Genomic DNA, 22,381 nt, shown 5'->3' with positions numbered 1-22,381 from the left:
AGCAGGCTCCATTCTATCAGCCCAACACAGTGCTTGAACCCACAAACCATGAGATCATGACTGGAGCAGAAACCAAGAGTCTGACACTTAACCTACTAAGCCACCCAGGTGCCATTGTTTATTTGTTTTTAATATAATTTGGAATTCATCTTTTCATAGCAAGTTTAATTAATGTATATTATAATTATTATTTTGGGAGTATCTTTGTAAACTTAGTTTTCTGTTTTGTGTGTGTGTATATATATATATATATATATATATATATTAAAGTTTATTTACTTTGAGAGATTGTGAGTAGGGCAAGTGGCAGAGAGAGAGAGTTCCAAGTAGAATCTGCATTATCAGTGCTGAGCCCTAAGCAGGGCTCGAACTCACAAACCATGAGATCATGACCTGAGCTGAAATTGGATGCTTAACCAACTGAGCCACCGAGGTGCTCTTCTTGGATATTTTTAAAATTCTTTTTGATTTTATGTTTTCTCCTTTCTTAATTTTCTTTCATTCCCTTGCATTTTCTCTGTTATTCACACATTTATTTTTATTCTTCTGTTGGTTATCATTAGTGTATTACTCTCCACTGTGTTAGATTTCCACTACTTATAGCTACCATATCTTCATCCCCAAGAAGGGAAATTATGATTCACTAATGACCCTTAAAAACCACTTTCTTAATATCATTATTTGTGGCACTACTTATTTAGACAATGACATTTACTGAGTTTTTTACTTGCCTTCACTTTCCACAGCATTGTTCCACTACTTGGAATCATTTCTAATTTTGCTCATGTACTTTGGGAGTGCATTCAAAAAAATACCATTAGGTAATAAACTTTCTGAGAACTTAAATTTCTGAGAACTTTTTCAAGATATTTAAATCATAGTTGACTTGTATGTAAAATGTGATCCTCAGTGATTTAATAAAGAACTATTAATATTTTTAAGCACTTTCAAATACCATCTAGTGAGAAGTCAGAAGTGATTTCTATCTCTTGTTGGTGAACTTCTTTTCTCTTTTGGTGGTTCTGGAATCATCACACTTTCTTTGCAGTTCTTAAATTTAAAAACATTATTTCTGATTGTATGTGTGTGGCATGTGTATAGTTGATCTGCCCTTATATATCCTGCTCATCATTTCTGTATTTAATTCCTGGAAATTCTAGTTATTGTATCATTAAACATCATCCTCCTTTATTTTTCCTCTTATTTGTTACTCATAAATAGTGTGCTGACATTTCTTACTCAATTATTTTGGGTTAGTTCTCTTACCTCATCATCTAGTTCATTAGTTCTATCTGTTGCCAAATCCATTTTTCTATCCAACACACTTATTGAGATCTTTATTTCAGCAATTAAAGTTTATACAAAAGTTTAAATTGACTTGTTCCTGCAGCTAGTTTGTAACTTTATCCCTAACCTTTCTTGGCATATTTATTACTTTTTTAAAAATACTGTTCTACCTTATATATAAATTCAGTTGTTTGGTTTGTTCTCTTTCTTCATGATGCTTGTGCTCTTCATATATTCTGCTTTGTGTCTGTGCCGCTATTATGTTTGGTTCATATTACCTAGTATGTCTAGGTTATTATCATTTCCTAGTCATTCATATCTGGAGAAGCCTTATTTTGTGCTATTTCACGTGAGTTTCGGCATTACACGTTGGTCTCAAACATAGCATTACACGTTGGTCTCAAACATACGCTGTTTATTTTATTCACTTTTCTCTGTATGGTGATGTTGATCATCAGGATACACCCTTGGGCACTCTGATTCTTAGGTTTCAACGTTAAGTTTAATGTTTGCTTTAGGTTTCTGGTAGATAAATTTTAACTTAAAAGCATACACACAGAGTTCTGTTTTGTGAAGTTTTTAACCATCGGTGTATACTTAATTTCATTTTTCCTGAAACTGACAATGTTATGGTTCTATTTATAAGTCACCGTTGGTTAGGAAAATGTCTCTGAACAAATCAGGACACAGAAACTCTCTTCCTCTGCACAAGTAGGTGAAATGAGATAAGTGGACTGGTATCACTAAAGTTAATACACTTATGTGAAAGATTTTTCCTTCAAATGGGGCTAGAAATGGGGTATTACCTATGTTTGAAGGCTCTATGTGATCACAGCAGTACCAGTATTTCTAGGGAAAATATTTTGCCCTCCTTTACTCTGGGTTTCCAAGGAGACATTACTGTAAAGGAAATTCTTACTTTTTATTTGCTGTGGTTTCTTTTTATCAGTCTCAGCTTGTAATTTTGGTGTCTGTTTACTCTTTTTTTTAATGTTTATTTATTTTTGAGAGTGAACAGGGGAGGGACAGAGAGAGAGAGGGAGACAAAATCCAAAGCAGGCTCTGAATCAGACCAACTGAAACTTAACCAACTGAGCCCAAGTCTGAAACTTAACCAACTGAGCCATTCAGACACCCCTACTACTCTTTCTTGAATCAGAAAAAAGTCAATATTGGCCTGAGGTTAGCTGATCAATGAGATGAGTAGATTTTCCTTTGTTCTCATTGTTTGTTTGTTTTAATTTATTTATTAATTTTGAGAGAGATGGAGACAGTGCAAGAGGAGAAGGGGCAGAGAGAGAAAAGCCCGATGCAGGGCTCGAACCTAAGAACCATGAGATCGTGACCTGAACTGACACCAGAGAGTTGATGCTTACCTGACTGAGACACTCAGGTGCCCCTATTCTCACTGTCTTTTAATTTCATAATTCTTGAAATCCTTCTCTGCCAATTCCTGTAAATTTACATTATTTTATCAATGATTCAGTAGCCTGAAAATGGGGGTGAGACAGAGTCACCTCTGTGGTGGACTCCTTAATGAATCCCCAAGGCTTCTCATTTCTGACATTTCAATTGTGGTTGAGTCCTACTGGTGAAAAGGCATGCAAATGAGGGCTTCTTTTTTTCTTTTTTCCTTTTTTTCTCAGGGTGTCCCAAATGTCCTCATCACCAGCCCTTGTTTTCTATATTGTATTATATAATTTCCTGTGGCATTTTCTCCTTTATTGTCTCTCTCAAAAATAAAAAGGGGAGCAGTCATTTCCTAAGACATACAGGGAAAACAGAGAATGAATTTGTAGAGAGATGATGTCATTAGGCCTCCGTACCTACTTTACAATATTACATTGAAACCTATAACAAAGAAAATCTTTGTTAATTTGCTTCTTGAGAAAACTGTAGAATATATTTAATAGCTTGCTTACTCAGGTTTTCATATGTTTTACTCAAAACATTTATGTGATCCAGAAGTAATTAATTTAAATTTACTCATGTGGATCTAATCTCAATTTTTGGCTTTATCAAGATTTGCTTTTCTATGACTCTAGTCATATTTAGACTCCAGATGTTATCCAGGGGAAGTAACTTATACATTTTTTTTTTCTAAAAAAGAATCAGTACAGTTAGGGACTCTCAAACTTAAAAGGATTATGGAATGGAATGTTACAAAGAGGTAAAATCATCCTCAATAATCACTCCTCTCTGGACTGGGTGAGAATTTAAGGATTATTTTTGATGATATATATGTGATTTAAGATAAATATTAATTTCCTTCTCTCCAGTCTGTTCTCTCTTAAACTATTTTAGTTAACTCACGTATAGGAATATTTTGAGACATAATCATAGATCATTACATAATCTGACCATTACAATGAGATGATTTTGTAAGCAAAAGAACAACTTATTTAATGTGGTCTGGTAAATTGAAGTTGCCATCTTGAGAAAAAGAAATCTAAGCGGTTCCAAGGTGGTTCAGTCGGGTAAGCGTCTGATTTCAGCTCAGGTCATGATCTCAAGGTCAATGGGTTCGAGCCCTGCGTCAGGCTATGCTAAAAGCTCAGAACCTGGAGCCTGGAGTCTGCTTCAGATTTTGTGTCTCCCTCTCTTTGCCCCTTCCCTGCTCATGCTCATGCTCTGTCTCTCAAAAATAAATAAATATCAAAAAGATTAAAAAAAGAAAAAGAAATCTTATAAAACACGATGGAATATAGCTCATAAAAAAAGATATATGTTGTGTATATATACAGAGAATAAAAGTAAATACTACAGTTAAATATCCATAAATGAATGAAGGCCTCAGCTGCATAAAAACAGACCCTTTTCAACCAAACACTGTGTTTTAATTGAATTACCTGCTGAGCCAAACAAAAATCAAGTCTCTCCCAGAATCAGACTCTTGACTGTCATGCACTTTAAGTGAAGGCAAGCAAAATGCCTCTCCAAGCTTCCAGAGAGTATTATGGCTTTCACAGGGTTCTGGAAAGGCTTTCAACAGGGTTTTTCATAATTGTATTTTTCCCTAGGTTAAAAGAAATCTCTATTCACAGTGCCTTTTTTATTCCCTCAGGTACTCCCCTACCTGTGTTACATGACAGACCACTGTGATTCACAGGAGGAGCCCTCTTTGCCAGATTCAAACTAATTTTATACAAACTTCACTGAAGCTTTAGAGTATTGGATTTTTTAAGTAATGCAACTGCCTTTTAAGAACTTTTCCAATTAACGTTTGCTCCTTCATGGCATCCCTTATCCTTTCTCACTGGCAGAGTAAAATTTGTGTTACATACTACATGTATATTATATTCATATACATCATAAATCAAATATTATACACAATACAATAGACAGGTATGATATATATATATAAATAAACACATCTTATAAACGATGATAGTCAAGTTTTTCTTTTTTATGGCAAAACATATAACACAAGAAAGAAAGTATAAGACGTGTTCATTTTTAAAAAAATAGTTAACAAGAAAATGCTTATATTACCTTAACATGACTAAGTACTAGGACATAGTTCCTATGAATGCCACTTCATGTTTCTTCCTTCACTGTATACTTTTCCCTAGAGCAAATCACTAGTCTAGTCTGGCTTTTGTGATACACATTATCTAACTTTTTTGTATCTTATCATCTCTGTGTATATTCCAAAATTATATTAAGTTTTTCCTTCCTTTTAGAAGTAGTACAAATGAAATCTGGTCAACTGGTAATGAATGTTTATGTGATTCATTATGTAATATGACTCTTTTTGCCATTGGATATTTGGAATGATTTCAGTTTTACAAATGAACTGTTACAAATACTACCATATGTATGTGTTTGAGATCGTTTTTTAATAGATTATATAAAGGTTCACTTTTAGCAATAAAAGCAACTGTTTTTTCAAAGTTTTTTTTTAGTATTTTATACTCCATTAATTAGCATATTGACTAAACTGGTATTACAAAAAGTGCGAAACATGGATCTTTATTTTTCTTTTACAAAACATTTGAGATTAACAGCTTTGGGCTAACAGAGCCCAAATTTTTTATTTAAAAATTTTTTAATGTTTATTTATTTTTGAGTGCAGGGGAGGGAAGGCAGAGAGGGAGACATAGAATCCAAAACAGGCTCCAGGCTCTGAGCTGCCAGCACAGAGCCCAACGCCTGGCTCAAACTCATGAACAGCAAGATCATGACCTGAGCCCAATTCAGACACTTAGCTGACTGAGCCACCCAGGTGCCTCAGAGCTGTTCTACTTAGAAAGTCATCAAAGATCAGGGTCCTTTACTTTGTTCTTTTCACCCTCCAAGGGTTTTTTCTTCATCTATATGGTAGAAGAGCTCACTTTCACATCCACTTTCCTACTCAGGGAAGAGTGAAGCAGAAGTATAGGGCAAGTGGCTTGTTTTAAAAGAAATGATCCAGAAATTATACTCCTCTTTCCACTTTGTCTTGAAAGCTATGATAGTATTCAAGGAAAAGTAAGTAGAAATTTGGAAGAAACTTTAATTTCCAAAGATATTAGAAACTTAAAGTTGTGAGTACTTCTCAGAAAGAAAAAAAAAAGACCAAATAATAAATAGAGAGAAGTATAAATAGAGAGAAGTATAATATGAGCACTAGAAAGAGCCAGGAAAGAAATGAAATAGGAGGTTTTAGAACATATATATGTTCTCTCTCTATATATACTTAGGTTAACTGCAGAGCATGAATGTCCAAATTTAAATGCTTTATGAAAAAGCATATCATCAAATTTTAGAAACTTTGTGATAGATCTTAAAAGAAAGAGAGAGAGAAGGAGAGAGAAAGAAAAGAAGGGAGAGAAAGAGAGAGGGAGACAGGGAGACAGACAGACTGTAAAGATAATTAAATGTTGTATGAAATTGGTTGGGAACCAAAGTGGCGTCTGACTTATAACTAACACTAGAACCTAGAAGTAAAGGAACCAAACATCCAAAAATCTGCAAGGTAATTATTTCTAAGATAATTCATTCTAAAATAATTGTTTCTAAAATAGTTTCCAAAACTTTAAAACTAAAATTTTAGTATGCAAAACAAGAATCAGATGTAATCGTAGAATACATCACATTTAAGAGGAAAAAGATCCTACAGTCCTTTTCAAAAAAACCTACTAAAAGCTATTCTTCAGAAAAACCAAGGAAGAAAAAGTTAGGAGACAAGAAAAATAAAAATATACTATGACAGAGAAGTGCTGTTGTGTAATTGGCCCAGAAAGTAACCAGTCCATTTTTGAGGAGTAAAATGGAAGGCTCCAAGACACATGCTTACCCCCACTCAAAGGTTGATCCCTGGTCTTATGAAGATGTTAAGAACAAATTTAAAATTCTGAAAAATAGCTCATGATTAAATAAAAGATGGATATATAGAAGATTACATAAAACCAATGAGACAATGACTAACTGCCGGGCAAACAAACACTATATAAAGCAATGCATATACTTATTTAGCATTATCGAAGTCAACAGGGAATAATGCTACATAGTCATAAGTATATAAATGCAAGAATTATGAAACTCAAAAAACTGTGTAGATTGTGAAAGAAATGGGCATGTGCACTGCAGGTTGAGGTGAAGGGGGCCTGGTAGGGTATAAAGAAGATAAGCTTTTGCTTTCCATACAAACAAAATATTAGATAGCATATAACCCTGAGAAGTTAACAAATTAAGATCTAAGGACATTATTAGGAGACATGGAGATAAATGCCAACAGAAACAGTAAAAGGAAGAAAAGTGACAGCTTCTGGGAAGCAGGAATTGGGAATGGCAAGGAATGAAGCAATGTCTGGGCATTTTGTTTAAAAGATTTTTTAGAATTCTGTCTTTTTAAACTATATTCATGAGGGGCGCCTGAGTTGCTCAGTTGGTTGAGCACCCGACTCTTGTTATCTGCAGAGGTCATGATTTCAGGGTTTGGTTTGTGGGTCAGGGCCCTGCATTGGGCTCCCCGCTGTCAATGCAGAGCCCATTTCAGATCCTCTGTCTCCCTCTCACTCTTCCCCTCCCCCATCATTCTCTCTCTCAACAATAAATATTAAAAAAGCTTAAACTACATTCATGAATAACTCTGCTAAAAATAAATAAATATATATACCACAAAATCACTATTAGCTTTATGTTTTAGAAACTTCCTTGATTTATTTGTCTATAAAAAAGGGGTAAGATTATATACCACATTAGTGTTGTTATGCAAATGAAATGACAAAATGTCTGTAAAATTGCTAGAACAGAGCCTCAAGGGCATATTCTAATATTAAACTAATGTTACATCTGGCATTTTAATTGATCAGGGATCCAAATTCTAGAAAGGTTAAGTGATATGACCTAGTGATAAGAGTAACAGGAAGAAGAATTCAGATCAAATGTCCCTCTAAAGCATGACTTTCATTACACTACATTTCCCCTGACTTATTTATACTAAGAAGTACATTCTACTGTACATACTTGTACTCAGTAAGATGATTAAGAACAAATCTAAAGTATTCCAAGGGAAAGTCTTCACCTAAATCTGTCATAATTATTATCAATTTAAAAGTGGGAAAGTACAGATCCAGTATGTCTAATGAATCTAAATTATCTTGTGGGTCCTTTTTCTTTTCTAATTTTCTATATTTATATTTCACAATGGTTTAATAAATAAAAAACACATTGTCCAAATTTAATATCACATACTGCCTCCAGCCATAAAAGTTATAGAGAATAAAAATGGAGTCTTTCTGAATAGTTTTCAGATGACTTTGATAAATGATAAAATTCATCATTAACTCGAACTAGGTTTTTTGCTTCTGAGTAAACATATGTGATATATAGTTTTGAGTCTGAGTCTTATTCAGAATTCACCAGGACTACAATGTATACAGCAATAAAAAATGCATTAACATCATGAATGTCTATGAAAGAGCAAACTTACAAAAGAAAATGGACAATGATGTCAAAATAAAATTATATTACATGTTACTCTCAGTTTTAGTGCTTCCATTACTGGTATGGGATTTGGGGATTTGTGGAGAAAGCATTAGTGTCAAGTGATTTTTCATTAGGGTTGATCCATCCATGTTATCATACACATATCAGAGAAATGAATATAGATTGTACTTTAATACTTAATAAATACATATAAACAGAGATTTTATGCTGGGTAGTGTCCTCTTAACTGTGACTAATAAATAGCACATCTTGCTGAGAATATTTTGAATTTTATGTGAATATTGTTCACATTGTTGGTGAAAAAAAACATTGCTGGTGTCAACCTATGCTTAAGAAGGTAAGGAATGATGTACTTATATTTAATATATTCCAGTGTTAGAAAGAGACAAAACTGTGTTTGACTTGTTTCTTTTTCATTATATTTCCAGTGCTTAGAATAAAGAATGACATAGTCTAGGGATTCATTCCTTCACTAATCCTTTTAAATTTCATTCATCAATTCATTAAACAAATATTTATCATGAATCTACAATAACTACTTTCCACTTTTTTGAACTGAGAGTACAACATAATGCAACATAAATCAAAACTTCTTCCCTCATAGAGCTTAAACGCTAGTGGGAGAAAACAGACAATAACATAAAAAATTACTAAAATATATAGAGTGTAAGACAGTGATATATATCACAGAGGAAAATAAACTAGGAAAAGCAACAGAGAATGCCACGTGCAATTCTAGATGGAATGCAGAGTGTTATGGGTTGATTTATGCCTGCCCAAAAAAAGATATGTTAAAACGTAATCCTTGGCATCTCAGAATGTGACCTTATTTGGAAACAGATTGTTGCAGATGTATTTAATGTTGGCTAAGCAGGAATAGAGTGGACTTTTCATCCAATCTAGCTGATGTCCTAATAAGAAGGGAAAAGAGACACAGAGAGAATCTGGCCATGATACCAAAGGAGAGAATACCATGAGAAGATAGAGGCAGTGACTAAAGTGTGGCACCCATAAGGCAAAGTATGCCAAGGTATGCCAAGGATTCGTGCTCAACCACATGAGCTACGAGAGAAACACAGAAGAGATTCTCTCTAGTGCCCTCTGAAGGAACTAACCTTTGATTAATCCTTTGATTTCTGATTTCGAAACTCCGGACTGTGTAAGAAGACCTTTCTGTTCTCCGAGCCATCTAGTTTGTGGAACGCTGAATGGCAGCTCTGGGAAAGGAATACAGTCAGGAAAAGCCACAGGCAGATGGTGATCTATCAGTTCAGACCTGAAAGGGACAAGACAGATCTCCCAGAAAATCACTAGAAGAGATTCCAGGCATGGAAAAAAAAAAAAACAAGTTCAATGTTTCTGAGGCTAAAAGGTGACTCCTATATGGCTGGAGCCGAGTGATTAAAAAAAAAAAGTTAATGGGAGAGAAGTTCCAAGAATTAAGAGGTTGAGAGAACCATGCAGGCCCTTGTTAGTGGATTTTGAGAGGAATACTGACTGGGTGAGATTATGTTTTAATTGGATAAATCTAGATGTATACTGAAACTGACTAAAAAAGACAATGTTAGAGGTGGGGGAATATTTAAGTATTGATATTAAGTATTGCAGTAATTCAAGAAAGATTTCATGCTGCTTTTTCCAGAGTAGTAGCAAAGGCTGCTGTGGAAATGGATTAATTGGATATTCAAAATACACTTTGGATGTAGAGCTTATAATGTTGGTTATGGATCAAATATAAGATGTGAAAGAAAGAAGAGAATTCAATAAGTCCTGTAAAGTCTTTGTCCTAAAAAAAATACCTAGTGGAATGATGCTATCATTTATTATGATACAGAAAAGAACAGAAAGAGTTGACCTGTGGGGAAAGAACAGCAGGTTTTGATGTTAAGTATACATTCACATGGAAATACCAACAAGGTATTGAATATATGGAAATAAATCTCTGTATTTATATCATTTATAAAAAACATGGAAGTGGATAAGTTCATTAAATAAATGTGTGTAAATAGAAAAGAACGCAGGGCCAAGAACTGAGTCCTTGAAACTCCATGATTAGAGGTCAACAAGAGAAAGAAGAATCAAAAAGGGGGCTGGGAAGAACCAGACAGAAAGTTAGGAGGGCACTTGGGATTTCATTTTGGAAGGTCAGTGCAGAAGGTTTCAGGGAGGGAAAAATTATCTGGATCATATACTGCTAATGAGTCAAATGTATTCAAGATTCAACTTTAACCATTGGGTTTAGCCATAGAAGCATCATTAGCTATTTAATAAGGGGCGGTTTTAGTGTAGCTTGGCCATTGAAAGTCTAGAGGAAATAGGCTGAAGAGAGAATGTGAGCAGAGGTATTGGAGAAAATCTAACAGATTTTCCATAATGATAAAAAGAAGAAAAAAGGAAAAAAGAAATGTGGTGGTATTTAGAAAAGTCAAGTGATCTTGTTAACTGTTTGTGGAAAGAAAGATCTAGTCAGGAGGAAAACATCAACTGGTGTAAAGGGAAAAAGACAAAAGAATTGTTACATAGTTATCTTTGATTATCTTTGGGGGTAGGGAGTGCACAGTATTTGAAAGTACTAGTTAGAAAGTTTGACTTTTGTTGCAAAACAGGATTGTCTGTCTATAAGTAACAAGCTAACTACAGAGAATATGAACACAAATGGGAGGTTTAAAAAATGGTAGTAGGAATTAGGGAGGAAGTTCCCATTTTTGTAGTTTTCATTTTCTCAGTGAAAAGAGAAAGCAAGGTCAAGAACTGAGAGCAGTAATAGGTTAGGAAGGAATTTGATGAGAGACAAAAGGCTATGAAATTAATGGCCAGAGAATGAAAGAATGAATGAACTAGAAATATTGTAAGATTGGCAGGCAGCATTGGGGGCACATTTGAGATAAATTATCATGACTTTAGAGTGAGGTGGTCAGCATTGCTGTGGATTTTTTCTAGATACCTGATATTGCCAGGCTGTATGCATGAAGTGGATAGAAAGTTGCATTCAACCGACCAGGGTATAATTTAGCTTAATCTCCTTTCACATAATTGCCTGTCAGTCCCCTGATTCCTCACTGTGTTGCAACTATAGGTTATTTTGCTTGTTCCAAATATAAGTTATATTTTTCCTCAATCAATGTTGCTATGACTTTAGGCATTAGCACTTCCTATTTTTTTTTCTTGTTCTTCATATTACTTGAATATTTTTCCAATCAGAAGTCTTAATGAAGGTCTTCCTTGCCTGTTCATCTAAATAGCTCTTCATCTTCACCAGAGAAGCCCCACTTCCTTTCCTTCTTTATTATGTGATGTCCATCACCACCTACTTTTAAGATGTTATGTAATTATTTATATCAATCTCCCCCTTTCCCCTCTAGAATTGGTGTAAAGGGTACACAGAGTTTAGAATTCTTAGTAAAACTATAGATTGCATTGTGAATGACAAGAGGGACCATGGATGATTTTGTGCATGGGTGTGATATTTTCTGAATGATATATCTGAGGGTGACACTGAAAACTGAATGGAGATACTCCAGTAGAAGACAGGACAACAGAAATCATAGAGATCAGTTTTGAAACCTTTGAAATATCCCTGATAATAGATGTGGCTATTTTAGATTAAAGGTGTATTAGCATAGATGGTAAGACTTGGAAATAGAGTAAAAGAAAAAGAAAGGAACAGAGAATTCTAAGTTTTTGGCTTGAGAAATTGAATGTATGATGGCAATATTTACTGAAGTGTTAATTCTGGTAGACTTCTACATCTTTGTGAAGATGAGGAGGTTGAAGATGTCAATCTATAGCTTTGCTCTAAATAGAGATAAACTAAACTTTGAGATTACAAAGCAGTAACAAAAATGATTTCAATATAATAGATATTTTTATCACTATGAATGATGGACAAGGTAGTATAAACTGTACATAAATTAATATAATGTGATTTTAACAAACAATCTGATGTAGGTGTTACTTGCCTTAATTTACAGATAAGGAATTTGAGTAATAGGAGAATTAAGAAGTTGCTTAACCTTGGCATCAGAATAACATTGACCTTTTTTTAAATGTTCATGAAACTATTACTTTCATATTTATTTTCCAGTAAAGATTTTAAATAATGCATTAGTCAACTATTTTCACATTGATTCTGAGAAACAAACAGTTCTGAAACCCAGAGCCTCAATATAACAGTTATGCATATTGTAGATCAGCAGATCTGCTTGGGTTCAGCTGATCTAGTCTGGGCTAGGCTGTGAGGCTCTGCTTCAGATCACAGATCTGAGGTGACTCTGATTTGTACTGTAGCCCCGTGGGCCAAAAAAAAACCAAAAACAAAAACAAAAAAAAACAGCTCAACATCTTGTGTCTGGTACCAGGAAGCTAATCCAAAGCCAATTATTATGATAAATAAACAAAAATACAAGGGGAGAAGGTCTAGACTCAAAACTGGTGCATTGCCACTTTCATTCCATTCCACTTACCAAAAGAACACACATAGCCAAATCCAAAGTAAAGACATGAGCTCTATTATATGGATAACAAGGTTATGGAAAGAGTGTGTATACTGGAGCTAAAAATTGCAGGGAAATTAGATCCAATCATTAAATCTTTAAGAAATAGTCTGTGTGGAATTTAGTGGAGGTGATTGGAGTCTGTTGTTACTTAGCAACATGGTTTTTAAACCATGGAATTGTATGGAGCACATAAGAAAGTAAGTGGATATAGAAAAGAGGGTACACAGTAAAGAGTTAACTCAGCAGGCTTAGGATGTTCAAACTGCACATTCCAAACTAAAACCTATCCCGTGACCAGTTCCTAGGATTTAACATCTAAGCACTTGGAATAACTTACAGGATAAAAGTGCCTTTGTATACCCAGATCCTGTGTCATACCAGATAGTTTATGTTAACTGTGACTTATGTAGTCCTGGGTAATTCTGTATCAGTTTGACCTCTGGAGAAGATGGAGACTGAGTAGCTAAAATCGGTTACATAGCATTCCATGCCTACATGACTACCCACCACAAATATCCTAGGTATTAGAGCTCAGGTGAGCTTCTCTGTGGTCAGCAATACTCATACATACCATCAGCAATTGTTGCTGAGAAAATTAAGTATTGTCTGCAGGACTCCACTTGGAATAAGTAACTGGCGATTGTGCTTGGAATCTGCCCCATGTTCCTTTTGTCTTTTTGGGTTTTAATCTGTATATGTTTGCCATAAGAAACCATAACCATGAATATAGTAGCTATATGAGTTATGGGAGTCATTCCAGTGAATCGTTGCACCTCAGGGTGGTCTTGGGGACCCCTGACACATAGCAGCAAAAATAAACTCTGAAAACACAAAGTTTAGGAGTGAAAAGGCATTAGCCAGATAAAAACACAATAGATTATAAAAAGCTGCCAGTGAAAGTAACCAAATAGAGGACTATGGTATCCTGTCACACATGGGAATAATATTTTCGAAGATGGAGGAAGTGCCACGTGGATCACATGCTACTGAGAAAAAAAAAATCAATTCATTTAAAAAGAATATTAAATGCCTTCCTCCATGCCCATCTTCCCCCTCCCCCCCCAACCCATGAGTCCTCAGTTTGTTCTCAGCATTCAAGAGTCTCTCATGGTTATATGAAACCAACTTGACAATAAACTATCTGTAAAAATAAAATAAAATAATAAAATAAAATAAAATAAAACCCTAAAAATAAAATAAAAAGAATATTAAAGCAATTAGGGATATAAAGAGCACTATTATGGGCCTTGTTTGGAAGGATTAAAGGAAAGCTGGGTATGAGAAAACAGAGTGGTAAATATTGGCCATAATTTGTCTTAATTTGCTTATAAAAAGAGCAGAACAGAAGTAGTTGAAGTGGGAGACACTCCTACAGGCTTCCTTTTATTGATGCGATAGCAGCATACTAGAATACGTTTCTATATCGATGACAAAGCACATAGAAGGGAAGGAAAATTGTAGGATATATGAAACAGTGAGCTAATTTCTGGAATGAAGTCTGTAATAGAAGATATTGAGACTCTGTGAACAAGTGTGAGATTTGGATTCAGAAAGGCAACAAGGCAGTTTATCTATTTAATAGGAGGTAAGGAAATATTATATAAATAATGATACCAATAGGTTTGTAGTTTGGAGGTGGTAAGATTAGGTAATGATTATACAATTGCTTCTATTTCAGTCAGGAAATAATAAGAAGTTATAAAACTGTTGAGGTAGGAAGGGCATATGGAGGTTTGAGTATGGTGAACAAGCTGTAACATACTCATTTCAGAGTCTTGAAGATTAAGTTTATTAAGAGGGGTGAAGTGAGATTTCAGCAGAGGGTCCCTTGAAATGTGTGGTCATAAATTTAAGAGCAATTTACATGGTTTGCTTTTATTCTAATTGTGTTCAGCTGCTAGGGTTCAGACTTTGTGTGAATAAATAAATGTGTTTAGTCAGATCTGGAACTTTTCAAAGTGAGTAAAACCGATACACAAGGAAGTTGTGCATAAAGATAAAGGGGTGAAGATAATGATCAACTATGAAATTTAGGAACAAGTTAGGTAGTGAGGTCATAGCAGGGGCAATAAACGTAGATAGTGATATACCTGCAATAGAGGACTCTAATCAGGTAGAGAATCTTAGGAAGGTGGTCATGTATATCTTTCACATAAAACAATAAATGAAAAGTTGGAAGATGACAATCTTTTGAAGTAGATGCTTCAAATGAAATCATGATTTTAGATGAAGTGGAATTACTTGTAATTAGAAACTCCAGTATGTGAGTGAATTGCTGAGGTGCTGTGGGTAAACAGATCCCTGGGAGGCAAGGGTTCCCATGATGAATGTGAACATTACCGTTATATTAATATCAAAATTATGAAAGAATATCTTGATATTTCAAAAGAAATATTTCTACACATACATATAATTTCCATAATATTATATGGACATTGGAAAAATATAAATAATAACAGAAAGTTAAGGTTAGTAATTTATTACAGATTCAGTTTTCCATTCATGAGCCTCCTCAACACGATTCTCACTATTGGTATAGTTTAGGAGTTTCATGTTTTATAAAAGCAAATAAATAGAACTAAAAAATATCTAGTCATAAAAATCTTTGATTTTAACTCTAGTGAAAAAGAATTAATCTTCATGCATTAAATCGTGCTGAGTAAATTTACTGAATCTGTTTCCATGTTAACTATGTAATCACAAGAGAATTACAAGTCACCCGAAGAAATTATAGTTTTCAGTGACAACAAGGTCCTTAATTTACTAAAAATAAGCGTTTGTTTTTTACTTACTAACATCAGACCACAAAATCCTCAAACCGTGGAGTATTAAATTTCTTATTTTTGCTTGAAGAAATATGCTTATGATACATTTGTGCAAATTCTAGAGCTCTGGCCATCAATTCTTTTCCATGTGAACAAACAATAAAATAAAATACAGCAAGAACAACTGATATAACAATCCATACAGGAAATAAATGTTGTTTTTACCTCCTCACAGTTCTCCTGTTTTTGTTATTCTTATATTGGAAATCTGGTTGGTGAGAATGTGGGTACTTGTCCCCACAATCATACTGATTATTTTTCCAATGCATTTGTGAAGTGTGGATACCTTAACTCTCTGATGCCAGTATGATGAGGACTCTCAGTGAATTTATCATATAAATCATATGAGTAGCCTGACTAAGTCTTGGTTGTTGTTGTTGTTGCAGTTGTTCTCGTTGAGATGTGGGGATGGAAGCATAACTTCATTCCACTGCCCCCCCCACCCCCGTCACATTCCTTATTTTCCCCTATTCTCCGGGTAGACAGCTATTTTGCGACGACAGGGCTTATAGTTTGCTTTTAAAGTCTGTTATGAAAAAGCCAGTGGCTTTACTTTCACATTACGTAAATTAATATTCTATAACAGTCCAGCACAGGAATGTCTTCTAAGTCCCATTTTGTCAAATTGTTCAATGATATGAACAGACTTCAAACAGCTGTCTACCTTAGATCATCCTGCAGACTCAGGGTCTCTTACCCTCTATTTTTTACTACCCTTTCTTTCAAAAAGACGGCTTTACTCACAAACTCTATTCCTAGAAACATTTGTCACATTTCTTGTGTCTAATAATAACAAGTAGGTCACATGCTTAGACTAGTATCTGACTTCTAAGCAATTTATACTACACATATTCCTTACGTTTTAAGAAATGGTATAGCTAGGAGAGTTCTCTCAATTGTTCTGGAATGGTCCTTGGTGTATTCTCCTCACACAAAGGGGATTCCTCTAACATAGAGAAGTAATCATGATTGTGAGGTGTTCTGTTTTAGCTAAATAATTTAATAATGTCAATTATATATCATTTCCTAAAACTATCAGCCGTCAACCAAATTTTCCATAGAAACTAATCTTTGAAGAAAGAGCTTTGGGAAGATCACATCCACTTATCCCAAAGGAATTGCTTTCAGGAATGCCAAAGAATTTAGAACAATTTCTCATTTTTAAAACAGTGAGAATATAGATCTTGTCTATCCCCAGCTGTATCTACATAAAAAGACAAAGGAAGCAATGGAAATTCAGAAAAAAGATATTTTCCACAATAGTACACAATTTTGAATATAGTTCAGTGGAAAATGCCCTTTTTTGAATTTCCATTGCTTCCTTTGTCTTTTTATGCAGAGTTGGAGGCGCAACTGACTGAGCCACCCAGGTGCCCAACAAAACGAACTTTGATTCCTCTCTTGTTGAGTTTCTACTACACAGATTTTTCACTTTAAAGTAAGGTTTATTACCCCAAATTTTGCTTGAGGAAATCCTCTTTCTTCTTTATATAAATTAAGTGCAAAACACTTGTACAACATCTAGAACATAGTTATCAATAAGATAGTGGCAATGAATTACTTTCCCTTTTCTTTAAGAATCAAAATTTGAAGTCAATTTTGTCTAACCCTAAAAAGCAAGGCTCTCCCAGATCATACTGCTTAAAATCCTAAATTAATAATATGCTAAAAATGTCCAGTATTTCCACTGTATTTATCAATGGCTATTTTTAGGCAAAATGCTATACATAAATTGAGCAGCACACTATGATGAATCCTTTGAAGACATCCTCCATTCTTTAATTAGTAGCACATTTTTAGACGTGATTGTTTTATCCTAAATAACATAACAAACACTTTGGTCTCACTAAACACTTTATGCTTTCGTCCATTTTAATTTCAGTATATCAAGTCACCGTTTTAAAGCGACAAGAACAATCTTAATAAAAGTCTCATCTCATTTCTTGAAAATAAAAGAATTTGCCAATTAATCATGCCTAAGATTTTTTCTTGAGATCACTTAACATTTGCATATTTGATTCTCTAAAATCTATAACTGTTAAAACAAATGAAAATCCATAAGTTAGTGACTATTTGAGATCATTTGCATTAATTTTAATATATTAACACTTCAAACCTAACATCTAATTTTCAGAAGGAAGCCTTATACTGTGAATGTTGCAACATTATTGTGGTAGACTGAATTAATTAGCTCCTGTAAAATTTCCCTAGAGCCTTTTCTTTCACACCTTTCTGTAGGAAGTTATGCTTTTTTGATTTTTAGTTCCATAGGGAACAGGATAATGCCTCACACTTTCTAATCATTTTCCAATGTACAAGTTACCAATAGGTGTTGAATTATGAGTTGAATAAATTACAAAAATAAGGTACACACAGAGAATGTTTAGGTGACTTTAGAATTTAATCTTTTTTTAAAGGCCAGAGAAAGTTTTCCAACTAGAAAAAAAATATAATAACTCAAACTTTATCATGCAGTTTACAAATGCTTCATCATATTTTTGATCAAGTTATTTGTGAAGTATCTCCTTGATAAAAAGGCACTATCTGTTATAGATTAGGATAAATTAATCAAATGAAATTGGGTTTCTCAAACAAATTTTTTCTTTTATCAAATCATGCCTTCAATGCACTTTTAACCAAAATATTCAGTCCACCAGAGCAGCACATCTATTACATTTGCAACAGGTAAATGGTTAAGCACATATAATCTTGCCCCAACTTGACAAATGACAGCTGTCATTTCCAACACTAGCTTCTTTATTTCGAGGATATTGTCTAACACCTTGGAACCTCAATGTACTATGTCATAAAATAGGAAAAACAGTAATATAATCTCATTTTGAGAAATAAGTGACTAAAACATGGGAGCCTCTCTTTTTTATAAGTGTTTATTTTGAGAGAGATAAAAAGAGTACCTGCATGTGCATGAGCATGTGAGCAGAGGAGAGGCAAAGAGAGGGAGAGAGAGAATCCCAAGCAGGCTCTACACTCAGCATGGAGCCCAACACAGGGCTAAATGCCACAACCTTGAGATCATGGCCTGAGCTGATACCAAGAGTCAGATGCTTAACCTACTGAGCCACTCAGGCACCCTAGATATGTAAGTCTCTTTGAACAGAGTTTAGCAAGTCTGAGTCCTAGAAAAATATTAGCTGGTATTAATTTAGGGGGATTAAACTTTGTATAATAGCCCATATTCAGAAATTAAATAATGTGGTATCTATAGCATGTAGACTTTATTTTGGTTAGTTTGTATTTTAAAAATTTATTTATTTTGTGAGAGAGAGAAACAGAGTGTGAAGAGAGGAGGAGGAGGGAGAGAGAGATAGGGAGAAAGAGTCAGAGAGAGAGACAGAGAGAAGAGAGAATCCCAAGTAGGCTCTGTGCTGATAGCACAGAGCTGACTTGGGGCTAAGTCTCACCAACTGTGAGATCATGACCCCAGCAGAAACCAAGAGTTGGGCCCTCAACCGACGAGCCACTCAGGTGTCCCTGTTTAATTTGTTTTTAAAACAAAAAAGTGAATATTCATGTTTTTATATTTTATCTATTGTTTTCATTATTATTCTTATATTGATATCTTAAATATCTTTACCTGTACTGAAATAGTCTCTTTACTTATTTCATTTCCCTCACTGTGGACTCAATGTAGGCAGAGACTGGCCCTTGTTCACTGCTATCTTTCCAGTACTTAGCATACATCTTAACATATAGTAAATGCACAATTAATATTTTTGAAGTAAATGATCATATGAATATAAGCTTCTATAAGCTTCTCAATTTCTAACATTAAAAAAAGAAAGGCTCAATTTTCCGGTCAGTAGCAAAATATATTAAACTCATTAATTATAACTAAAATAATCATAAAATAATTGTATATACAAGCAAAACTTGCTTCACTGTGCTTCACTTTATTGTGCTTCATAGATATTGCATTTTTTACAGATTGAAGATTAATGGCAACCCTGCATCCATCAACTCTAATGGCACCATTTTTCCAACAGCATTTGCTCACTTTGTGTCTCTGTGTCAATTTTGGTAATCCTAGTGGTATTTCAAACTTTTCCATTATCATTATATGCATTGTTATATATAAGTAATATGTAATATCTATTAATACATTATATATTATTCTGGTGATCTGAGATCAGTGATTATGATTCACTAAAAGCATACTTAAGCAATAAAATGCTTTTTAAATTGATTTTGAGATAGAGATAGAGAGTGGAGAGGGACAGAGAGAGGAAGGGAGAGAATCTTAAGTAGGCTACAGGCTCTGAGCTGTCAGCACAGGGCCCAGCATGGGGTTTGAACACATGAACCATGAGATCATGACCCAAGCTGAATTTGGATGCTTACCGGACTAAGCCACCCAGGTGCCCCACCAAAAATATATTTTTAAATTAAGGTATGTACATTGTTTTTTTTAGACATGATGCTATTGCTACTGAATAGACTACAGTGTAGTATAAACATAAATTGTATATGCACTGGGAAACCAAAAAAAATTCACTTGCTTAGCTTTATTGTGATATTCAGTTTATTGCAGCAGTCTGGAACCCAAGACTATTATAACTCCAAGGTATGCCTGTATTGTATATTTCTTCTTGTATGCAGATTATCTAAAATGCTGTATGTTCCAGGAACTCCTCACAGGAACAATCAGCTTACTAGTTAACATTTCCATAAAAGCCTAATTCTGCTGTACTTTGATCTCTAACTAAAATAATAAGGGGAAAAGTTGTGTAGATAAAATTGATTATTGCTATTCTTCCAAATGTTACTCAGTTATCCTAAGATCATCTTGCAGGAAAAGGTAGAAACTACATCACTAAAAATAAGCCTATACAACAATAGTATCACAGTTACATCATAAAAGCATTAGGTATTTTTATAGTAAAAATAATCTCCAAACAATTATATGGCTTTCAAAATCTAAAATGCTTATTCAGTTAGGGCCATTTTTTTTTTTTGAATTTTTTCCTCTTCTATGAATAAATATGTTAAAAATTGTTTATTAGGCCAATCAAGCATTATGATATTCTGAGTATTAGTACCAGCGAAAAGCTAAATTAAATAATTGCATGGTTTAGGGAAAAGGATATTTTAACAAAAGACTGATTAAGTATATTAATTTGATGAATTTTCAGAATAGTATGGGATTATGTATGGCATTATGTATTTGTAAATTTGGTATTTTGTGTTTGTATAGTATTATGTATTATGTATTTGTAAATTAAATATAATAAAAGAATCCTTTATGTGTTAACTAAATTTTCAAGTAATTAGCAGATAAAATAAAAAAATATGATCTTAAAACTTTATTTATAGCTCAATATTGTTGATAAGTCCAATACATGGAATAAACTAATTAACTCTTCATTATATTTTTATGACTATATTCAGTGCTTAATAGAAAACAAAACTAAATTCCTTCTGGCTAACATTTGCCATCTAAGAAAATCAATATCTATAAACATAATCAATATCATAAATTTTAATTAAAAACTCAAGCACTAGCTAACACACAAATATTCCAAGTCATTTTAGTGTGAAAAAAGTAGAATATGTTCCCTTGTCAGCTAAATTAAAAATAATACAAAGAAAAAACTATACACATAAAAGGAACTATCCTTAAAAACTATTGCTCAGCCATAAAACTGGTGCTTTATTGTGACCTGTCTCTCAACTGTAGTAGTATAAAATGCATTTCAATAGCTATTCTTAGATCAGTTTATTCATTTTACATTATATCCCCTACAAAATCAATAGACTCATCTTTATAAAACAAAACTCCAAAGAATATCACTTCTCTGCTTACACACTTAGAGTAGCTCATCACCGTGAGGAATATAAAGTCTAAGCTCTTGAATTTGCTATATAAATTTTCAGAAATGTCTGTGGCAACTTCTCTCTCCTGCTTTAACCCTATAGTCCCTGCTCTAGTCATGAGAGGAATGTCTTCAACCCTCCAACATACTAGAGTCTACAGCCCCTTCATGCCTGTGTTCTGATCTTGCAATTTCTTCTTTCTTTCATTGTCTCTTATTTGGACCCAAACTCATCAGCCTTACTCTTACCCTGCAGAGCTCTGAATTTACACAGGAATCCTCAGATGCTCGTCCAACATGCTTCCGTGTCAACTCCGTGAGTGGCTTCTGTCCTGCATGTTAAGTCATAGTTTAACTGTCTCTTTATACGTCTGTCTGTCTTAACGGATCACGAATCCCTCAAGGGTAGGGGGGAAAGTCTTACTCATATTTATATCAGCCCTCCTTAGCACAGTCCCACACACATACTGTTTCCACTTTCCCAACTTTGTATGTGCACAGTATTGGGAGAATTTCTTCTTGTCTGAGGCTCTTTTTTCTCTTAAAAATGAAGCTAAAGATACTTTCCTCTACAAAATGAATAGAGGATATTTCATTTGGGGAAATTAAGCTTGGTATGTAAAATTAATCTCCTTTCTCTCCTAGAAACATGTAATAAGGGTTGAATAAATATTAGCTCCAACAATTTTACTTAACTTTCATTGCACAGTAACAATTGGTATATCATTATTGAAGAATAATAAATGATGAGAATATGATATAAATTAAAGCTAAAAGGGAATTAATATTTTTATCTACGATGAAAAATGTAACCCCACTTCAAGAGTCAATTCTTCATTAATTAACGGGAAGACCGGAAGAAGCATTTTAGGAGCTTTACAAAACAGGTTTGCCAAACTGCTTCTTCTGCAGGACATGTTACCTTCCAGATATCTGCCTGGCTCATTCCTTTGCTTTTCAGGACTCTATTCAAATGTCTTCTCTTCAGACTGTCTTTCCTATTTCTTAC

This window comes from Crocuta crocuta, unplaced genomic scaffold, assembly GCF_008692635.1.
Source record: "Crocuta crocuta isolate KB4526 unplaced genomic scaffold, BGI_CrCroc_1.0 scaffold637, whole genome shotgun sequence".
Taxonomy (NCBI): Eukaryota; Metazoa; Chordata; class Mammalia; order Carnivora; family Hyaenidae; genus Crocuta; species Crocuta crocuta.
Note: the sequence above shows the minus strand (reverse complement) of the source record.